Genomic DNA, 21,784 nt, shown 5'->3' with positions numbered 1-21,784 from the left:
GAGTCCTCCACCATCACCGCGGTCTTTGTTGTTGATTGTGTGTCTGTCTGTGATGTGTAGGAATGCCAATCTGTCTCTATAGCTGTGTCTGTCTGTCTGTGGGCCTTTCCTTACCTCTCTCTCTCTCTCTCTCTCTCTCTCTCTCTCTCTCCTTCTATATACCCAAGTCTTTGCCTAACAGTCGTGATGAATAAATAGCTAGACAGACAGAGATATTGATAGATAGATAGATAGGAAAATAGGTGTTCTGGGTGCATAAATAGATGTATGGATATGAAATTAGATATATAGATTGATGTATTCGTGGATGGATATGTTTGTAGATGGAGGGATAGACAGACAGAAAGATAGATGGATAGATAGATAGTTAGGTAGGTAGATTGTTTTATTAATAGGTATGAAAACAGAGCTAAAGAGGTGTTTTTGTTGTTGTTGTTGTTGTTTTGTCTCTTGACCTGCCTTCGTTTACTTTAAGAGAATGAAAAGATAGATAAATAGACACATATCGCATGTACTCATGGAAAAGGCGACCCACCTTATGTAATCCAACCATCAAAGCCCTTCCCCAAAATTAGTAAATATGCCGATGAAGTAAAAGATAATTATATTATGTCAGCTGTGGATGTGCTAATAGGGCTACCATCTGATAAGTGGAGTTTTAAGTGGAGTTTTTACATAATCATCGTCATCATTATCTCTATCACTATTTGCCATTTCGATATATTCCGCTGGATGACATAAAAGGCCTTTCCTAACGTCCTCCATCGTTCTCCTCTCAGACTTCTACGGGAGTGCACAGTTGTAGAGTGTAGTTTCGATAATTGGTCTAATTTACGTACGGGCGGAGTGGAAAAATTTGGGCGGCTTTTCCGATACCCTACGCCCCTGTCCACCCAGCAGTGAATGGGTACCAGGTATTAATCGGGGGTTGTGTCCCGTCTCCTGGGGTCTGTTCCCTTCTCTTATAATTCCTTCCCGTTGTCTCTCTCCGGCATATGACCACAGATGTTGCGCCGACTAAACGAAACTTTCCAACTTTCTGATGTTACGTGGTTGTTTATCAGGTACCTAATTTCTGTACCCCTGTGTTCTTGGGGAGTGTGTTTAATTTGCTTTTTATCCCCCTATCCTCCCCACCATCCTATCCACTTATCCTTTTGTTTATCTATCCATCTATAAACACACCAATCTACATATTTATCTTTCAAGAGGAGGGTATCTGGACACCTCTCCTTCCGAAATTGACCTCTCTTTCGGCCACCTCTTTGGATTCTTTTTAGGAGCGGCGAGTAGCGGGCTTTTTTTTTATTATTGTTTCCTTTTTTGTGCCCTTGAGCTGTCTCCTTTGTTTATAAAAAAAAAACATCCATCTTCCGTCTTCCTGTCTTCCTCCCCCTTCTCATTCTCCACCTCCTCCTCCTCCTCCTCTTCCTCCTCCTCCGCAAGTGGGTATCATCAAAACAGCAACCACAAACGCATTCACATTCCTCCGTTTCAGCATTTTCAAGGACGAAGTTACTTTTGATTATATATATATATATCTTTTTTTACAACAAAGGAGACAGCTCAAGGGCACAAAAAAAGGAAACAATAAAAAAAAGCCCGCTACTCGCTGTTCCTAAAAAAAAAAAAAAATCAAAAGAGGTGTCCGAAAAAGAGGTCAATTTCGGTTCGTTTTCAGTACCTAGTCATTTCGCAGCTAACCTCGCGACCCACATCTCGCTCCTAATGGCTGACGATGAAGGGCGAGAACATAGCGATTTGTGATGGAATTATAGATGACAGGAACCCTTATGACGCATCAATCAAGATCTTTCAGGCTATTATTTATGTTGCCTGCACTTGTACTTTCTTTAGTCTCTCCTTAGATCACCCGGTTTTCTTGCATGACACACCTGAGTATTCTCTCTCTCTCTCTCTCTCTCATAAGTAAGCTGTTTTGGTTTGAAATGTGCTAATAAATGAGAGAGAGAGAGAGAGAGAGAGAGAGAGAGAGAGAGAGAGAGAGAGAGAGAGAGAGAGAGAGAGAGAGAGAGAGAGAGAGAGAGACCTCTGTCTTTGCTCCTCCTCCTCCTCCTTCTCCTTCTCCTTCTCCTTCTCCTCCTCCTCCTCCTCCTCCTCCTCCTCGTTCTCCTACGCGCGAATAGACTTTCCTTCTTCTTCCGGCCCAACAACTACAAATCTTATCTCACTGAAGGAGGAGGAGGAGAAAGAAGAAGAAGAAGAAGAAGAAGAAGAAGAAGAAGAAGAAGAAAGAGGTTGCTAAAGAGAGAATGGTATATAAAGAAAAGGAGGAGAAATGAGGACGAGTAAATAGGAGGAGAAAAAATATGTGATGTAAAGGAGAAGGAGGAGGAGGAGGATGGAGAACGATACAAAAGGAAATGGTAATAGAAGAAGAAGAAGAGGAAGAGGAAAAAGAAATAAGAAAGTAGAAGAGAAAGAAACCGACAACGAAGAACGAGACATGAAAGAAAGGTTGTGAATGGGAAAGGCGACTCGACCAACAACATGAACTAGACAGGAAGAGAAAAGAAAGAGAAAGGGCAAGACCAAAAAACAAGGACAGTTAGATAGATAGACAGAGAGATGGAGAGAATATGATTTTTTTTCTCTTTTATTATTATGCAAGGGGAGACGAGAGGCAGCGTGACAACTCCCCACGATCTGTCCAAAGTTTAAATCAACACTCGAGGATTGGTGAAGCTTACGCCGAAGACTCCACCACACCAAGGCGACGAGGAAAAAAGGTTGAGGAAGAGAGGAAGACAACCAGTACCAGGACAGTTAGAGAAAGAGAGACATAGAAAGAGAAACTGCAAGACCGAATCCAAAAACAAAGCGAAAAGGAAAGAAAGAAAAAGAGAAAGGAAGAAGAGAGAACTACATAGAATTACATAGATCACCAGACCACGCAGGCTCTAAGGCCCAAACTAGGTGGTCTGTCCCAAACCTAAGTGACAGTTGTTATGCGGCCACCATGGGGTTGAAACTGACCTAGTGAACATTTAGATGGAGGAGATAGCGGACAAAATTGTTCTTAAACGAGTTAAATCGAGTTACACTGCTCCACTGAGAGAGAGAGAGAGAGAGAGAGAGAGAGAGAGAGAGAGAGAGAGAGAGAGAGAGAGAGAGAGAGAGAGAGAGAGAGAGAGAGAGAGAGAGAGAGAGTCAAGAACACGAAGCAAAATAGGAGGAAGAACAAAAGACAAGAATAACTTAAGAACCAAAAACGAGAACAGGAAAAAAGAACAATAACAGGAAGAGTAGAGAATGAGCAAGAACAAAACCAAGAACAAGATTAAAAAAAAGAGAAAAAAGAAAAACAAAACAAGACAAATAGAGACAGAGACAGAAAGAGAGAATCCAATATTAACAGAACTACAAAGAAGGAAGGAAGGAAAGGAAGGGAATGAGTAATTGAGTTTATAATAATTTGAACTGTTGATTGAGTTCGTGCACAAAACAACAGATCCAAAGTGAAAAGAAAACAATAAACAATGAAAATAGAAAAAAAACGTAAACATAAAAAATAAATCGTAGAAGTATTGATCGATTCACTGCACGAGACAACAGACCCAAAGTAAAAGGAAGAAGAAAAAATAAGAAAATAAGAGAAAAATAAGAAAATAATGAAGAAAATTAGTGAGGTTAGAATAAAAAAGATAGAAATAAAAAAAAATCGAAGAAGTATTGATCGATTCACTGCACAAGACAACAGACCCAAAGTAAAAGAAATAAGAAAAAATAAGAAAATAAGAGAAAAATAAGAAAATAATGAAGAAAAACAGTGAAACAAGAATAATAAAAAAACACAAATAAAAAAATCGTATAAATATTAACCGCTTCAGTTCACAAGACAACAAACGCAAAGTAAGAAAAAAATAACAACAAAAAATAACATAAAAAATAAGAAAATAAAAACAACATTGCATAATATAAAAAAAAAACGAGAAGTAAAATTAATCATAAAACAGTCTTGAAAATATTGATCGACTCCGTACATAAGGAAAACAGAACCAAATTAAGGAGGATTAATGGCACACTGTTAACACCTATGCATCGCCAGTCAACATATGGGCGTGCGTAGTGCCATATAGGGCCAGGTAGGGCAGGTGAAAGGCGGGGCGTGGGCAGGTGCGTGGCCAGCTAACCAGGGACCCGAGGATGCAACATATCGACCTTGACATTTAATTGTTTTTTGCAGGTGAGGCGGCCGTCAGGTGCTACTCTCTCTCTGGATACCTGTGTGTGTGCGTCTGTCTGTGTGTGTGTACCTGTCTGGGTGTGTGTCTGGGGTTTTGTGTCTGTTGGTTGTTTTGTTTGTGTGTGTGTGTGTGTTGTTGTTTTTTGTCTTCTTTTTCATTTCACGATTTCAGTGGTTGAGTAGGAGGAGAAATAGGAGGAAGAGGAGGAGGAGGAGGAGGAAGAAATGGAGAAGGAGGAGGAGGAAGAAAAAAGCTAAAACAAGTACAAGATCAAGAACACGAAGTAAAACAGTAGGAGGAAGAAGAACAAAAAAAAACAAGAATATTTTTAAAGGACAGGTAAGCACGCGGAAAAGAAAAAGCAGAATCCCGCTGAGGAGGAAGAGGAGGAGGAGGAGGAGGAGGAGGAGGAGGAGGAGGAGGAGGAGGAGGAGGAGGAGGACGAGAGCATCATCAACAGGTGTTTTCCCAGGCGACTCTAGGAAAACACTGCATCAAAATACCCCCACTAAAAAAAAAAAGAATAAAAAGCAAAAAATAAATAAAAACAGAAGGAAAGAAAGACGGATCACCAAATATTTTCCCGTCACTTTCAACCCCCGACTTATTTATTTATATTTTTTTTTCCCTTCAAAGTCAGGTGAATGAAGTTTCGTCCTGATCGCTCCCAATCACACCTCATCTCACCTGTCCTTCCCTCCCTCCGTCCGTCTCAGGTAATTCATGAGTGTGTCGATTGTCTGTTAGTGATCAATACCCAGTGTGTGTGTGTGTGTGTGTGTGTGTGTGTGTGTGTGTGTGTGTGTGTGTGTGAGTGAGTGAGATATAGAGTGTGTGTGTTTCTCCACTCATCCAGAAAGACAGAAACGAGAAAGAGTTTGTCCGTTTTTTTATTGTGAACTGTGAATGTGTGGGCGGCAGGGGGAAGAGGAGGAGGAGGAGGAGGAGGAGGAGGAGGAGGTGGAGGAGGAGGAGGAGGAGGAGGAGGTAATATAAGCAGTTAGAATAGAGAGAGAGAGGGAAAGAGGAACAGTGCGAGGTATGAGAGGGGAAGGAAGAAGAGAAGAGAAAGAGAAATAGAGAAGAGAAATGAAACGGGAAAGAAGGAAAGGGGAGGAAAAGGAGGGGAAAGGGAGGAAAGAGGAAGGAGGAGGAGGAGGAGGGAGAGGGGCGGAGGAAACATCTCCCTCACTTGATTCAGTTTCACGTACAAGTCAACAATCAAAGAGAGAGAGAGAGAGAGAGAGAGAGAGAGAGAGAGAGAGAGAGAGAGAGAGAGAGAGAGAGAGAGAGAGAGAGAGAGAGAGAGAGAGAGAGAGAGAGAGAGAGAGAGAGAGAGTCTTCAACATTCTTTCCAGACTCATTTAATTTCCATAACCTCATTCTTACTTTCCCTCCTCCTCCTCCTCCTCCTCCTCCCCCCCGAACCACACCCCTCTTCCACCTCTCTCCACCCATTACCACATTCTCCATAACCACTACCACCTCCATTTCCTTGATATATACGCTCCCCTCCCCCTCCCTCTTCTCCCTTCTCTCCCTAGATAAATACCTCCCCCTCCCTCACCATATCCACCATTTTACCTCCCCACTTCCTCTCCTCCTCCTCCTCCTCTCCCCTTTCCACATCCTCCCACGCACCTCTTTTATCACCATCACCATCAACACCACTATCATCACCTTCATCACCTTTTCATCGCCAAGTTCTCATCACCAAATGCTCGGTCTAGATGGTGGCGGTGACCTTTGAAGCTGGAGGAGGAGGAGGAGGAGGAGGAGGAGGAGGAGGAGGAGGAGGAGGAGGAGGAGATTTGCCGTGGTGATGAGTTAAGCGTTTTTTGTGTAGACCTAAAATTGAGGTCACGTCTAAGAGAGAGAGAGAGAGAGAGGAAGCATTTAGCACATACCGCGGCGTGTATGTGTGTGTGTGTGTGTGTGTGTGTGTGTGTGTGTGTGTGTGTGTGTGTGTGTGTACGTAAATAGCACTACCACCGCCGCCGCCGCCGCCGCCGCCACTGTGACATATCGATATAACCTTAAAAATGTCCACTGGAAAAGTCAAGTACGTTCGAGCTAATCTCTAAATAGCAAGGTGAGAATCCTACTACTACTACTACTACTACTACTACTACTACTACTACTACTACTACTACTACTACTACTACTACTACTATTGCTACTACTACTACTACTACTACTACTACTTTTTTCTTACTGCAAGGGAAAAAAAAAGCCCGTTACTTACTGCTCCTGAAACTACTACTACTACTACTACCACTACTACTACTACCACTACTACTACTACTGTTGTTTCTGCAGCCGCGTTACGAAATATTGGGAGTTATTTAGCGCCAATGTGGGTGAAGGGGGGAGGAGGAGGAGGAGGAGGAGGAGGAGTGTTTAGACATACGTAACGAGCGAGAGAGAGAGAGAGAGAGAGAGAGAGAGAGAGAGAGAGAGAGAGAGAGAGAGAGAGAGAGAGAGAGAGAGAGAGAGAGAGAGAGAGAGAGAGAGAGAGAGAGACTTTTAACGTATAATTAGATGATGATTGATTGGTTAAAGTGAACTAACAATTGAATATATGAACGAAATGGAAAAAGAAAATAGAAAGGAAGGAACGAATGAATGAAGGAAGGAAGGAAGGAAGGAAAGAAGGAAGGGAGGAAGAAAATAGAGGGAGAAAGGGAGGGAGCAAGGGAGGAAGAAAATAGAGGGAGAAAGGGAGGAAGAAAGGAAAGGAAGGAAGGGAGGAAGAAAATAGAGGGAGGAAGGGAGGAAGGAAGGAGGAAAGGAAGGAAAGGAAGAAGAAAATAGAGGGAGATAAAAGTACGTTACCTTCACCCTGACATGAATTCTTCCAGTTTTTTCCCCTTCTGACCAGATATATATTTACACACACACACACACACACACACACACACACACACACACACACACACACACACACACACACACACACACACACACACACACACACACACGTACATGCAGAGGGCGTGCGTGAGGAAAATAAAATAACTCTGGATTCTGTTTTGCTTAATTCCAGCATCCCCTAAAAAAAAAAAAAGACTTGTATGCTTCCTTATGTACTCTGAAGCTAAGACTTTTTATACTCTCTCCCCTCCTCCTCCTCCTCCACCTCCTCCTCCTCCTCCTGCTCCTCTTCCTCTTCTTCCTCCCCTTCTTCCTCGTAGTCTACTTCCTCCCCTGCATTTCATATCTTGCGTCATCCCCAACCTTGCACCTCCTCCTCCTCCTCTTCCTCCTCCTCCTCCTCCTCCTCCTCCTCCTCTTCCATAAACTGTTCAATCTTTACTCCAGTACTTGTCTCATTTCTTCCGCCTCTTACATACAATATTTTACCTCCATCTTCCTCTCATAGGCCTAGTTTGCTTCCCTCTTTCCTCCCCTCTCCCCCTTCCCCATTGTTTCCTTCCAGTTCTCTCTCTCTCCTCTCCTCTGTTTTCTCCATTCCCTCATTCGTGAAGTTGTGTGTTAAGAGTTCTCAATGTTCGTCTTGTTTTTCTTTTTTTCTCTTTCGTTTCCTTCATTATTTATTTATATCTTATCCTTTTTTTTTTCCTCCTCCTCTCCTTTGTGGTCTCCTCTATTCCCTCATCGTCCAAGTTTTTCTCCCTTTCCTCACTATCATCATCTTTTTGTTCCCCCTTCTTCTATGTTCACAGTTCAACCCTTCCTCATTCCTCTTTCCTTCCATTCCCCTCTATTACTTTTGGGTATCTTCTCTCTATTCCCCCTTCTTCTACGTTCACAGTGCAACCCTTCTTTATTTCTCTTATCCTTCATTCCTCTATCTTCTTTGGGTATAGTTTAATCGCCCATTCGTTTTTACCCTATCTTCTATTTCACCTTTTTTTATCTTCTTTTTGAGGGTCTTCGTTCTAAGCCCTCCTCCTCCTCCTCCTCCTCCTCCCCTCTTCATTTGGTCTTCTTTTTCTTCTCCTTTCCTCCCCACACTCCTATTTCCTAGAACCTCCTTTTCCCTTTTCTCACCATCATTTTCAGGCACTGGTCAAGCCTTCCCTTCTTCCCCTTCATCTTCCATTCCCCTCTTCCTCCTCTTCCTCACCCTCCTCCTTCCTTCCCTTCCCCTCTTCCCTCTATCTCTTCTTTTCATCTTCTACCTTCTTCCTCTTCCCCCTTATCTTTCCTTCCCCTCGTCGTCATCTTCCTCCTCTTCTTCCTATCTTCCCTTCCCGTCTTCTTCTTCCCTTTCTTCTCTTAGTCTCCTCCTCTATCTTCCCCTCCCCTCTTCTTCATCCTCTCCTCCTCTTTCTCTCTTCCCTTCCCCTCATCTCCCTATTTTCCCTTCTCTTCTTCTTCCCTCTCTACTCTTACTCTCCTTCCCCTATCTTCCCTTTCCCTCTTCTTCATCCTCTCCTCCTCTTTCTCTCTTCCCTTCCCCTCATCCCCATATCTTCCCTTCGGAGACATGATACAAGTCTTTAAGTACCTGAACAAGCTCAGCAACGTTGATCACTCCAAACTCTTCACGCTACAAACTAACCTGAGAACAAGAAACAACGGAAAAACAATTCAAGCAAAGCGATGCCATACCGACACAGGCAGGAGTTATTTCTCGAATAGGGTTGTTCGCCACTGGAACAGCCTCCCTGCAGAAGTGGTTAGCGCAGAGACCATCAACTCATTCAAGAAACGCATTGATCGCCACTTTGCTGCATCGGGAGTGAACTTAACATATCCAAGAGTAGGTGCACTTCTCTTCTTCTTCCTCACACTTTCCCCTCATCCCCCTATCTTCCCTTCCCTTTTTCTTTACCTTCGTCCTCTTCCTCCTCCTCCTCCTCTTCCTCACAAGTACTTACCAGGTGGAAAACGCCGCGCAGGTGAAGTCAAAGTCCTTGTATGGGAACTTGCAGTCACGTGTGTGTGTGTATGTGTACACAGAAGAGTGTGTGTGTGCGTCTGTATAGCCTCGAGATTACGTACACAAGGGGACGCGCTGACACGGAGAGATAAACACACACACACACGCACACACACACAGCCGGCGGGTCGTGGGATGACTGTGAGGGAGGGCGACGGAGCGGCCCTTTTATCCTCTCCATGCCCCGCCCCTTTCCCGCCTGCCCCTCCTCCCCGCCGCCCCTCATCCCCCCCCCTCAATCCCCCACCCTGAGGCCTACGGGGGAAATAACATGTTGACACCCATGTGGCTGACCCGTCTGGAACAACACTGGGGGGAGGGATATGCTGGTATAGTCTGGCTCGGCTAAACGTACGGTTGTGGGTGGGTGGGGGGGGGGGGGGTCAGCGTAGGGGATCCCATTGTACAACCTTGCCACGTGTCTATAGAAATGTTCTAATGTAAGTAAAACCATGGCATTTTTTTTTTTTACAGCAGAGGAAACAGTGCAAGGGCGTAAAAAAAAAAAAAAATAAGCCCGCTATTTACTGTTCCTAATATGATCAACTAATAGGCATACACATTTACTATTAGTATTATAACGTATGAAAGAATGATCAGATATTTTTATAAGCATGTCAAGAAACGTGGCATACATATCTTAGTGTTGCTAAAAAAAATGTTATACTTATTTTTGAGTTTCCCTTTTGTTTTGGGATGTGTAAGTAGTTTTACAATTATATTTAGATTATATCGTGAAGGAATGTACGTTAAAATAAGCTGACATAAGTAAGAGAGAGAGAGAGAGAGAGAGAGAGAGAGAGAGAGAGAGAGAGAGAGAGAGAGAGAGAGAGAGAGAGAGAGAGAAAAAAAAAACCAACGTGGGGTTATAAAAACGTTGCAACGCTGTACTCCCGGTGGTGACTCACAGGGCACCGACTCAGCCGCACTATAATGTGAATCTTACTATAGTACTACAGGAAAAGAAGAAGTTGAGTGTGTGTGTGTGTGGGGGGGGGGGGGAGGGTATGTGTTGTGTGTGTGGGGGGGGGGAGGGTATGTGTTGTGTGTGTGTGTATGTGTGTGGGGCAGGGGGTATGTGTGTGGGTGGGTGGGTGGGTGTATTTACCTAGTGTATTTACCTAGTTGTGACAAACAAACAAAAATAAAAGGAAACGTTTCAGCTCGTGGAAAAAAGTTCGTTGGCCTCTCTCAGTAAATTCTGTCCGGTTAAGATCAGTCTCCGTGTCTCGCGTCGGATTTTTTTTAAACGTCATATTGGTATTTGTTATGTTATGCGTGTAGTTTGTTTTATGAATTCCATTTTTGGGGGGCCTCGCTTGACCAACCTTGACTGCTTGGAGCCTCCCCCCACCCACCCACCCACCCCCCACACACACACAAGCTCCCACATCCCCTACACACACACACACACACACACACACACACACACGCGCAAATTTTTTTAAGAATGTGAGCCTCATCAGTCTGTCCACGCCCATGACGCAAAGATCGGTAAATACGAGGAACAAGACTAACGAGACGGAGATGAGTACCGCCGCCACGCGCAGCTATTGGAGGAGGAGGAGGAGGAGGAGGAGGAGGAGGAGGAGAGTCCGTGAACAGGCCTATATCTTTTGGTGGGTATCTGTTAGCTATAAGAAGGTGCGGTGACGTCAGAGGAGGAGGTGGAGGAGAAGGAGGAGGAGGAGGAGGAGGAGGAGGAGGAGGAATGTTACAGAGCTGTGAACCGTGGAGAGAGGGAGGGAAGAGGGAAGGAAGGGAGGGAAGAAGGAAGGAAGGGAGGAAAGAGGAAAGGATGGTAAGAAGAAAGGGAAGGAAGAAGGAAGAAGGGAAAAAGGAAGGCAGGAAGGGAGGGAAAGAGGGAAGGAAGGAAGGAAGGCAGGGAGGGAGGGAAGAAGGAAGGGAAGGAAGGAAGGAAGGGAAGGAAAGAGGGAAGGAAGGGAGGGAGGGAAGAAGGAAGGGAAGGAAGGAAGGAAGGAAGGAAGAAAAAAGAGGGAAAGAAGGAAGAATGGAAAGAAGGAAGGGAGGGAAAGACGGAAGAAGGAAGGCAGGAAGGGAGGGAAGAAGGAAGGAAGGAAGAGAGGGAAAGAAGGAAGGAAGAAAGGGAAGAAGGAAGGAAGGAAGAGAGGGAAAGAGGGAAGGAAGAAAGGGAAGAAGGAAGGAAGGGAAGACGGAATGAATGGAGAGAAGGAGGGAGGGAGAGAATGAACAGAGAAACGGTAATGACAAAGTACGTTCATAAGTTGGTGACGGTAATTTGTGTTCGTAATTACAAGGGGATTCGAACGTGTGTGTGTGTGTGTGTGTGTGTGTGTGTGTGTGTGGCTCATGGTTAAGGCTTCTCGCAAATCGGTTCTCATCCTCGTGAACTTCTGGTAAACTTTGTCTCGAGTGAATGTTAACGATACAACAGAAACGACATTATTATTATTGTTTGTCGTTGTTGTTGTTGTTGTTGTTGTTGTTGTTGTTGTTGTTGTTGTTGTTGTTGTTGTTGTTGTTGTTGTTGTTGTTGTTTACAGTTCAATGGCAAAACAAACAACAACAACATCCTCATTATTCAGTTTATTATTGTTGTTTTTTTTGCGGTAGAGAAGGGAGGTCAGTTGGCGAAACAAAAATAAGATAAGAAATGAAAATATAACCCACTCTTGCAGACGAAAGACGTAAGAATTAGATGCAATAAGAATAAGATAAAAGATAAGATAGAGTAAGATAGAATAAGATAAGAAAGAGACAAACAAAAAAAAAAAAAAAAAAAAAAAAAGTAAAAAAAGAGACTAACTCTCACACACTCCAAAATACACTTCACTTTGTCATCATTTATATAAGATTTAGCGGCAACATCAGAAAAAAAAATATATAACTATCATGCAGCAGTTAACCTTCCACATTTTATTCTGTTGTCATTTATTTATTTCATTTATATTCTACAGCAAAGGAAGCAAGCAGGTCAAGGGCAAAAAAAAAAAAAAAAAAGAAAGACCCGCCAATTACTGCGTCTATTAAAGAGTTCAGAAGAATGGCCAAAAGAGAGGTCGATTCCTATTTGGTTAAGGGCGGGGGGGGGGGGGGTCTGTATAAATATTTCGGATCTGAATCAATCATCTGTTCTCACTAAACGAATCGAAATTGTGAGTTGGATTAATTAACGGAAAAGAGAAACCGAACATTACAGATAATTGTTGATATGATTTTGGTAAGTATGGTGAGGGTATTTTTCATGTTTTTTTTTTTTTTTTGTTTTTTATATATATAGTTTTTAGTTTGGGGTCTTCCGGCTCTCGGTAAGACTCCCATCTGCTGTCTTGATTGTTTTCTTTCTTTCTTTCTATTCTTCTTTTGGGACCTTTAAATTTGGTTACTCATGCGGGCCCTGTCTTTTTTGTTTTGGTTAGCTTTTGTTTTGTTGTTTTGATCATCGAGGCAAAAAAAAAACAGACTCCTTCTTCTGCTTCACTGATTTTCTTTTCTTTTCTGTCTGTCTGTCTTTCCTTCCTTCTTTAAATTAATGGTTCAGCCTGATTCACCGACTCCTTCTTTCTTCTTTCTTTCTTTCTTTCTTTAATTAAAACGGACTTTCCTCTTGCTTCACCGGTTCCTTTCTCTGTCCTTCTTTCTTTCTTTTCTTCTTCCTATCTTTCTGCCTTTCTTTCTTTCTCACTCATTCATTATTTTTATTTCTTTAGTTCGTTCTTTATTTCTTTCTTTCCTTCATCCTTTTCTTCCTCTCCTTTCTTTCTTTCATTATTCATTCCTGCCTTTCCTCCATTCTTTTTTTCGGTTTTCTTTTCTCTCTTCCTTTCCTTCTTTCTCTTTTCCTAACGCTCCTCCTTCGTTTTATGTCAGTTTCCTTTTTCCAGTCCTTTAACCTTGGACAGTCATGCTTCCTTCCGTTCCGTGCTTTATAATTAAGATGCAGGAAAGACAGTGCTTGCGTCTTGCCTCATCCGCTTGTGTTATAATTGGAGACAAGTCGCCGAGTCACTCTCTTTCTACACGGCGGAATGAACCTTTTCGTTGTTCTCCTCCGTAGTCTTGGTCCAGCGGAAGGGAGCTGTTGGTTATGTTTTTTTTTTCTGTTTTTTTTTTGGGGGGGGGTTGTGTTGTGTTGGTGTCCTTGGTGTATGTTTTCTACTTTTTCTTCTGTTTATTTTGTAACCCTAGCGGCGGAGAGCGTAACATTACTCGGCGGAGGGTTATCACATGATGAGCCTGGGTCTGTTCTGCTATAAATGGCGTTAATAGGCGTACCTAACATCACCGTATGTAGGGTACAAACTTGGCGGAGGGACTGTTTTTTGGGGGGGCATTGAAGGTAACGGGCTAAAGAGTAGCCTATTCGGATATTTTGTTTTTATTTATTAATGATCCACGAGACATCCTAGAATTAAATCAGAGTATGTGCTTATCTTTGTATTCATTCATACACACACTGGTAATATTTATGTGGGGTCTGATTCGTTCTGTTTTAATAAAAAATAGTAACATTTATTGGCTACCTACGTAGATGTAGCCTCCCCAGTTTGCTAGAAGAGGCTGCATTTGTGTTACAGCCTACAAGTGATTACAAAACGAATATATAGTGCTTGTAGTTACAAAACGAATATATAGTGCTAGTAGTTACAAAACGAATATATAGTGCTAGTAGTTACGAAACGAATATATGATGCTTGTAGTTACGAAACGAATATATGATGCTAGTAGTTACAAAACGAATATATAGTGCTTGTAGTTACAAAACGAATATATGGTGCTTGTAGTTACGAAACGAATATATAGTGCTTGTAGTTACAAAACGAATATATGGTGCTTGTAGTTACGAAACGAATATATAGTGCTTGTAGTTACAAAACGAATATATGGTGCTTGTAGTTACGAAACGAATATATGGTGCTTGTAGTTACGAAACGAATATATGATGCTTGTAGTTACGAAACGAATATATGGTGCTTGTAGTTACGAAACGAATATATAGTGCTTGTAGTTACGAAACGAATATATGGTGCTTGTAGTTACGAAACGAATATATGGTGCTTGTAGTTACGAAACGAATATATGATGCTTGTAGTTACGAAACGAATATATAGTGCTTGTAGTTACAAAACGAATATATGGTGCTTGTAGTTACGAAACGAATATATGATGCTTGTAGTTACGAAACGAATATATAGTGCTTGTAGTTACAAAACGAATATATAGTGCTTGTAGTTACAAAACGAATATATGGTGCTTGTAGTTACGAAACGAATATATGATGCTTGTAGTTACGAAACGAATATATAGTGCTTGTAGTTACAAAACGAATATATAGTGCTTGTAGTTACAAAACGAATATATGATGCTTGTAGTTACAAAACGAATATATAGTGCTTGTAGTTACAAAACGAATATATGGTGCTTGTAGTTACGAAACGAATATATGGTGCTTGTAGTTACGAAACGAATATATGGTGCTTGTAGTTACGAAACGAATATATGATGCTTGTAGTTACGAAACGAATATATAGTGCTTGTAGTTACAAAACGAATATATGATGCTTGTAGTTACGAAACGAATATATAGTGCTTGTAGTTACGAAACGAATATATGGTGCTAGTAGTTACGAAACGAATATATGGTGCTTGTAGTTACGAAACGAATATATAGTGCTAGTAGTTACGAAACGAATATATGGTGCGAGTAGTTACGAAACGAATATATGGTGCTTGTACGAAACGAATATATGTGCTTGTAGTTACGAAACGAATATATGGTTTTACGCTTGTAGTTACAGAAACGAATATATTGTGCTAGTAGTTACGAAACGAATATATGGTGCGAGTAGTTACGAAACGAATATATGGTGCTTGTAGTTACGAAACGAATATATGGTGCTTGTAGTTACGAAACGAATATATGGTGCTTGTAGTTACGAAACGAATATATGGTGCTAGTAGTTACGAAACGAATATATGGTGCTTGTAGTTACGAAACGAATATATGGTGCTTGTAGTTACGAAACGAATATATGGTGCTTGTAGTTACGAAACGAATATATGGTGCTAGTAGTTACGAAACGAATATATGGTGCTTGTAGTTACGAAACGAATATATGGTGCTTGTAGTTACGAAACGAATATATGGTGCTTGTAGTTACGAAACGAATATATGGTGCTTGTAGTTACGAAACGAATATATGGTGCTTGTAGTTACGAAACGAATATATGGTGCTAGTAGTTACGAAACGAATATATGGTGCTTGTAGTTACGAAACGAATATATGGTGCTTGTAGTTACGAAACGAATATATGGTGCTTGTAGTTACGAAACGAATATATGGTGCTTGTAGTTACGAAACGAATATATAGTGCTTGTAGTTACGAAACGAATATATGGTGCGAGTAGTTACGAAACGAATATATGGTGCTTGTAGTTACGAAACGAATATATGGTGCTAGTAGTTACGAAACGAATATATGGTGCTTGTAGTTACGAAACGAATATATAGTGCTTGTAGTTACGAAACGAATATATGGTGCTTGTAGTTACGAAACGAATATATAGTGCTTGTAGTTACGAAACGAATATATGGTGCTTGTAGTTACGAAACGAATATATGGTGCTTGTAGTTACGAAACGAATATATGGTGCTTGTAGTTACGAAACGAATATATGGTGCTTGTAGTTACGAAACGAATATATGGTGCTTGTAGTTACGAAACGAATATATGGTGCTTGTAGTTACGAAACGAATATATGGTGCTTGTAGTTACGAAACGAATATATGGTGCTTGTAGTTACGAAACGAATATATGGTGCTTGTAGTTACGAAACGAATATATGGTGCTTGTAGTTACGAAACGAATATATGGTGCTTGTAGTTACAAAACGAATATATGGTGCTTGTAGTTACGAAACGAATATATGGTGCTTGTAGTTACGAAACGAATATATGGTGCTTGTAGTTTTAGGGAAAGATCCAAAACAGAGTCGCTGGCCGTGTGTCAGGTGAAGGCATGTACGAGCTGCCAGTGACCAGCGACACTCATGAGCAGCTGTTATTGACAAGCGACACGTGTTTAGTACCTACCCTTTTATTTCCTTTAGAATCTTAACAAGTTCTCCCAATCAGTGCATCGTTATATGAATGACAACAAGTTCTCCCAATCAGTGCATCGGTATATGAATGACAACAAGTTCTCCCAATCAGTGCATCGGTATATGAATGACAACAAGTTCTCCCAATCAGTGCATCGGTATATGAATGACAACAAGTTCTCCCAATCAGTGCATCGGTATATGAATGACAACAAGTTCTCCCAATCAGTGCATCGGTATATGAATGACAACAAGTTCTCCCAATCAGTGCATCGGTATATGAATGACAACAAGTTCTCCCAATCAGTGCATCGTTATATGAATGACAACAAGTTCTCCCAATCAGTGCATCGGTATATGAATGACAACAAGTTCTCCCAATCAGTGCATCGGTATATGAATGACAACAAGTTCTCCCAATCAGTGCATCGGTATATGAATGACAACAAGTTCTCCCAATCAGTGCATCGGTATATGAATGACAACAAGTTCTCCCAATCAGTGCATCGGTATATGAATGACAACAAGTTCTCCCAATCAGTGCATCGGTATATGAATGACACTAAGGAATCAGTACACATTGTAGCATACAACATAAGCTCCAACATTCGTTTAAACATTGGTGCCTAGGGCGCCACCACATACCACTGCCACCGTCGGCCCTGATACAGGCTTCCCATTGGGGAGCACGGGAGTGTGCCCTCTTTCCCTCTTTACTATCTATACTCTTTGGTAATAGTAGCATTAGCAGCACTACAATGTTATCATCATTACTGCTAATGAGTGAGGTCCGCCATGCTCACGCCGGCACGCCAGAGGGAGGGGCAGAGCCATTCCCTGGACACGTGTGGCGGGGTGAACACCAAATTAACATCGATAAATTACAGCTTACAAAACGTCCTTAAAAACAGCATCTGACGTAAGCTTTTTTTTTTTTTTTTTTTTTTTAACAGCAGAGGAGACAGGGCAAGGGCGTAAAAAAAAAGAAAACAATATGAAAAAAAAAAAAGCCCGCGAAGCTTACATGACTGCAACCCTTCGCTGCGTGTGGCCCGCCCGCCAGCCTGGTGCGACGGGGTCAGCACGCGGCAGGCTGCAGCAATCATCTGGCGCTCACCTATGTAAGTTACCCCCCCCCCCCTTCCTCAATCACCTGACCTATTGATTGTTCTGCTACAGTTTTGAGGGCTTGCCTGATTTATTTTTTTCAATATATTCATTGGTTTGCACGATGGAAATGTTACTTCACGTTGCGCTGGGCTGTTACTTGCCCATCGCTGTACTGACGATCCTCTTTTTAACGATCCTTAGTCGAGCAGGCGTACTGCTTTACTCCGTTGTATTTTTTAAGAACTCTGTGAGGTGCCTAAGTAATCGTGAAGGTGTGAGGGCTGTTGGTGTGTGTCTTAGTATGCTGGACCCTCAAATCGCGATGTATACGTTGATAATTCCAAGAGAAGATGGCGCCACTATAAACACTTGCCTGCGCCATGACGAGCTGGGGCCGAATACCATCCAGGCCCCTCAAGCATGCCTACCGGCGCAATAGGCGGAGACGTAAAAAAAAAAAATAATCATGCTCCAACCGGCCTCTTGCAGACTTCTTATGTTCTTATGTTCTATCGGCGGTTCTTGATGCCCTCCTGAAAACGACATTTCAGAGCCCGTAGACTTAAAGCCCGATCATGTCCTGCTGCGGCGCCACACATGAGAGGAGTAAAGTCATCCCTGGCGGCTTTAAAACATGTTCGATATGTTCTTCTAAAAAGGACCCGAAAGTAAAGCAACGAAAAAAAGTAAGATAGAGCAGCAGAGCACAATGATTAAGAAGTAGGAGAGGTCAACGTCAACACACACTCACGCACTCACTCACGCTGTCCTGTCCTTTTTCCTTTTTTTTATTTACTGGTGATAGAAACAGTTTACGTGGCGCTTCTCCTCTCTTCGACGGTCCCAGCTCGTTAGTGGCTCAGGCGGATTCTATTTATAGTGGTTGCCGTGATGTATGACTTAAGGGGCTATTACACTGGGCAAATTTTCCGTGGATCTTCAGTCAAACCACGATTTCCGCTGGCGTGGTTCTCATATTTCCGTGGTTTTCTGACGTGTCCACGATCTTCCAAAGCTACGGTAGATTTCACCGAAGGACGACGGTATTACTCACCATCATCAGCAGCAGCAATAACAAGAAATAAATGAGAACCACGCCAGCGGAAATCGTGGTTTGACTGAAGATCCACGGAAAATTTGCCCAGTGCAATAGCCCCTTAATTAAGGCCCATGCTGCCCCAGGGTTGACTGAAGATCCACGGAAAATTTGCCCAGTGTAATAGCCCCTTTAAGGCCCATGCTGCCCCAGGGTTGACTGAAGATCTGGGAAGTGTCATGAACCGTAGTTGATGTTGTCTAAGGGTGGATAAGTTTTAGAATTGAGGTAACTACGGTCATACATACGGGTGACATAAACTAGAACAAGCACCCCAGACAAAAATATATTATGATCTTTACAAACAAGCAATTAAACAAAATAAGGTCACTCTTAGATAGTATGAAAAATCAGCGTGTTTAGGCTGGACTCGAACGTGGATCCACAGTCTCACCACGCCCGCACGCTGACCACGCGACCACCGCCTCCTCATCTGAAGCTCAGCCGCTGAATCTTTCCTTCGTTGTCACTCTCTTTGCGTCACGTGCAGCCACACAGAAGTCTTGAGGGCAGCGAATGTTTTTTTTTTTTTGTTTGTTTGTTTTTGTTTTTTTGTTTGTTTACTTCATTGTTTGGTTTTTCATCCACAAATTTGTTCGTGACCCCCCCCCTCCCTCCCCCCCCCCCCCTACACACACATCTGCCTTCTTCTTCTTCTTTTGTTATTGTTGTTGTTGTTGTTGTTGTTGTTATTATTATTATTATTATTATTATTATTATTATTATTATTATTATTATTATTATTATTATTGTTATTGTTATTATTATTGTTATTATTATTGAACTCCTCCTCCTCCTCCTCCTCCTCCTCCTCCTCCTCCTCCACCTCCACCTCCTTCCACAAACACTCAGCCAACGTACTTCCAGTTCCGCCATTTCCTCCTGCCATTAAGTCGCTCCGTCACTCCAAGGCCCACGGGCAGCATGTGTCTCCGTCTGTCTGTGTGTGTGCGTGTGTTTGTTTGTCTGTCAATCTGTCTGTCTAACCATCTTTTTGTCTGTCGCTCCGTCTGTCTGTGTCTTTTTTATTTCCTTCGAGCTGTCTTCTTTGCTGTAATTTTTTTTTAAACTACCCCTTAGTGTATAAATGATTGTGATTATGTAAAATGAATGAGTCTCACGGGCAGTGTAAGTGGTATAGGTGAGTCTCCAGTCTCCTATAAAAGGTTCCAACGCTGTTTCAATTTTCTTCCTTCAATTCTGGATGTTTTTATTTTCTATTATCTTTACGCACACAGTTCCGGGTGTTATTTCTGGCTCATTGCACACACGAAGGTTCAGTGATAGTGTTTCACATTGCGCACTCTATTGCGTTTTATTGTTTTCTAATAAGGAAACATATCGAGATTTTACTGGTTGAGTCAAGGGTATAAGAGAGAGAGAGAGAGAGAGAGAGAGAGAGAGAGAGAGAGAGAGAGAGAGAGAGAGAGAGAGAGAGAGAGAGAGAGAGAGAGAGAGAACTAAGGAATTTTATTTTTCTTAAGAAGCGGAACCAACTTGTGATTTTGTTCATCTCCTCCTCCTCCTCCGCTTCCTCCTCCTCCTCCTCCTCCTCCTCCTCCTCCTCCTCCTCCGCTTCCTCCTCCTCCTCCTCCTCCTCCTCCTCCTCCTCCGCCTCCTCCTCCTCCTCCTCCTCCTCCTCCTCCTCCTCCTCCTCCTTGAAGCCGTAGACGTGGATAATATGTGTGTGTGTGTGTGTGTGTGTGTGTGTGTGTGTGTGTAAGCACAGGAAAGGAAGGAAACAGGGGGGGGGGGGGGGAGGGAGGTAGCAACGAACGGATGAATTATAAAAATGTATGGAAGTGAGGTAATGGAAGAGAGAGAGAGAGAGAGAGAGAGAGAGAGAGAGAGAGAGAGAGAGAGAGAGAGAGAGAGAGAGAGAGAGAGAGAGAGAGAGAGAGAGAGAGAGAGAGAGAGAGAGAGAGAGAGAGAGAGACTTGGGTTTTCCAGGAGGGCTCAATTTCCCTTTTCCTTATCTTGTAAAACCAGAACAACAAAGAAACCTGCTTCAAGGATAGAGACCTCGGCCATCCTTCCCTCTCCCATTCCTCTCCTTTCCCTCTTCTCTCCCAGTCTGTTCCCTCTTCCTCCCTTTCCCCTTCTTGTCTCTTCCCTCCCCATTCCCTCTCCCTTATCCTTCACTTTCTTTCCTGTCCCTTCCCTCCTATCCCTCCCTTATTCCTCTCCTTTCCTTCTTCTCTCCCACTGTTCCCTCTTTCTCCCTTTCCTCTTCTTGTCTCTTCCCTCTCCCTTATCCTTCTCTTTTTTTCCTCTCCCTTAACTCCCCTTCCCTCCCATCCCTCCCTTATTCCTCTCCTTTCCCTCTTCTCTCCCACTGTTCCCTCTTACTCCCTTTCCTCTTCTTGTTTCTTCCTTCTCCCTTCCCTCTCCCTTATCCTTCTCTTTATTTCCTCTCCCTTAACTCTCCTTTCTTCAGCTTCTTTCTTACTATCCAACCACCTATCCATCCACCCAGTCACACAGACAACACACGTGACTCCCCTTGGGCACAGGTATATTTTTAATTGGCAGGTAAGGTTGACTGTCTATAGTAGCTGGTTGGGCTGGAGGCTGAAGGGGCAGGTGGGTAGGTTGGGTGGGGATGGGTATAGGTGTGGACTGAGGTGGGTGATGTGGGATGGGGGTGGAGGTGTATAGGTGGATTGGGCTTGGGGTGGATGTGTAGGAGTGAGGGTGGGTTGCTGGGTGAAGGTGTGTGTGTGTGTGGGTTGGTGAGTGACGTGTGTGGGTGGGTTGGTGGGTATCTGGGTAGGCCGAGGTCAATTGGTAAGAGAAACTGGGTTGGTGGTTAAATGGGAGGGTGGGTGAGGGGCATGGAGGGAGGCGTCGGTAGGTGGGGGCGAGTGTGCATTGCGTGGGTTATTCAGATAGCCGGGTGTTGTGAAAAATAACTTAACCTTCAGATTCTATTTTCTCACCGCGTTGCAACACTGAGATATTTTCACTCCTAAAAGGTGAGTCAATCCTCCGAAGCGCGCGTGTGTGATTGACTGACTGGACTGCTGAGGCTTTTTTCACCTGGTGCGCGTAATTAATGGCGGGGCTACCTGGGCTGACAGGTAGCAGAGGACAGCAGCAATCAGTCACCATTTTCTTTCCCTGCCTCGGGGATGAGCGCGTCGCGTCCAAACCCTTCAATCGCTTATCACAAATTCGCTTTTCATCGCACAGTCCAAAAGTCGGGTCATCTTACTCGGCTGACTATAACAGAATGAGTCGTAGGTTGGTATTTTAAAACACTTTCGCTTGTCACATCATCTATTTCTAAAGGCCAAAGAGGGGGTCAGTCCGTTTCTAATGAGTGTTTCTTTATGTTCACGGTACAGAGGAAGGGTCAGACTACCACCAGGGTCATA

General features: G+C 42.9%; 1 protein-coding gene across 13 annotated transcripts in view; it reads right to left on the bottom strand.

Annotated features, from left to right (window-relative positions):
* Nucleotides 1–9,257, bottom strand: part of LOC126986955 (aromatic-L-amino-acid decarboxylase-like) — a 41,902-nt gene extending 32,645 nt beyond the window's left edge. For all 13 annotated transcript variants that reach the window (XM_050843510.1, XM_050843514.1, XM_050843511.1 and 10 more), the window contains exon 1: nucleotides 9,056–9,257. The gene's annotated coding sequence lies outside the window, so the exon portion shown is untranslated. The remainder of the gene's footprint in view (nucleotides 1–9,055) is intronic.
* Nucleotides 9,258–21,784: the final 12,527 nt, after the last annotated feature.

Source organism: Eriocheir sinensis, chromosome 63 (assembly GCF_024679095.1).
Source record: "Eriocheir sinensis breed Jianghai 21 chromosome 63, ASM2467909v1, whole genome shotgun sequence".
Classification (NCBI taxonomy): domain Eukaryota; kingdom Metazoa; phylum Arthropoda; class Malacostraca; order Decapoda; family Varunidae; genus Eriocheir; species Eriocheir sinensis.
The sequence above is the reverse complement of the archived record's forward strand: the minus strand, read 5'-3'. Positions and strand labels throughout refer to the sequence as shown.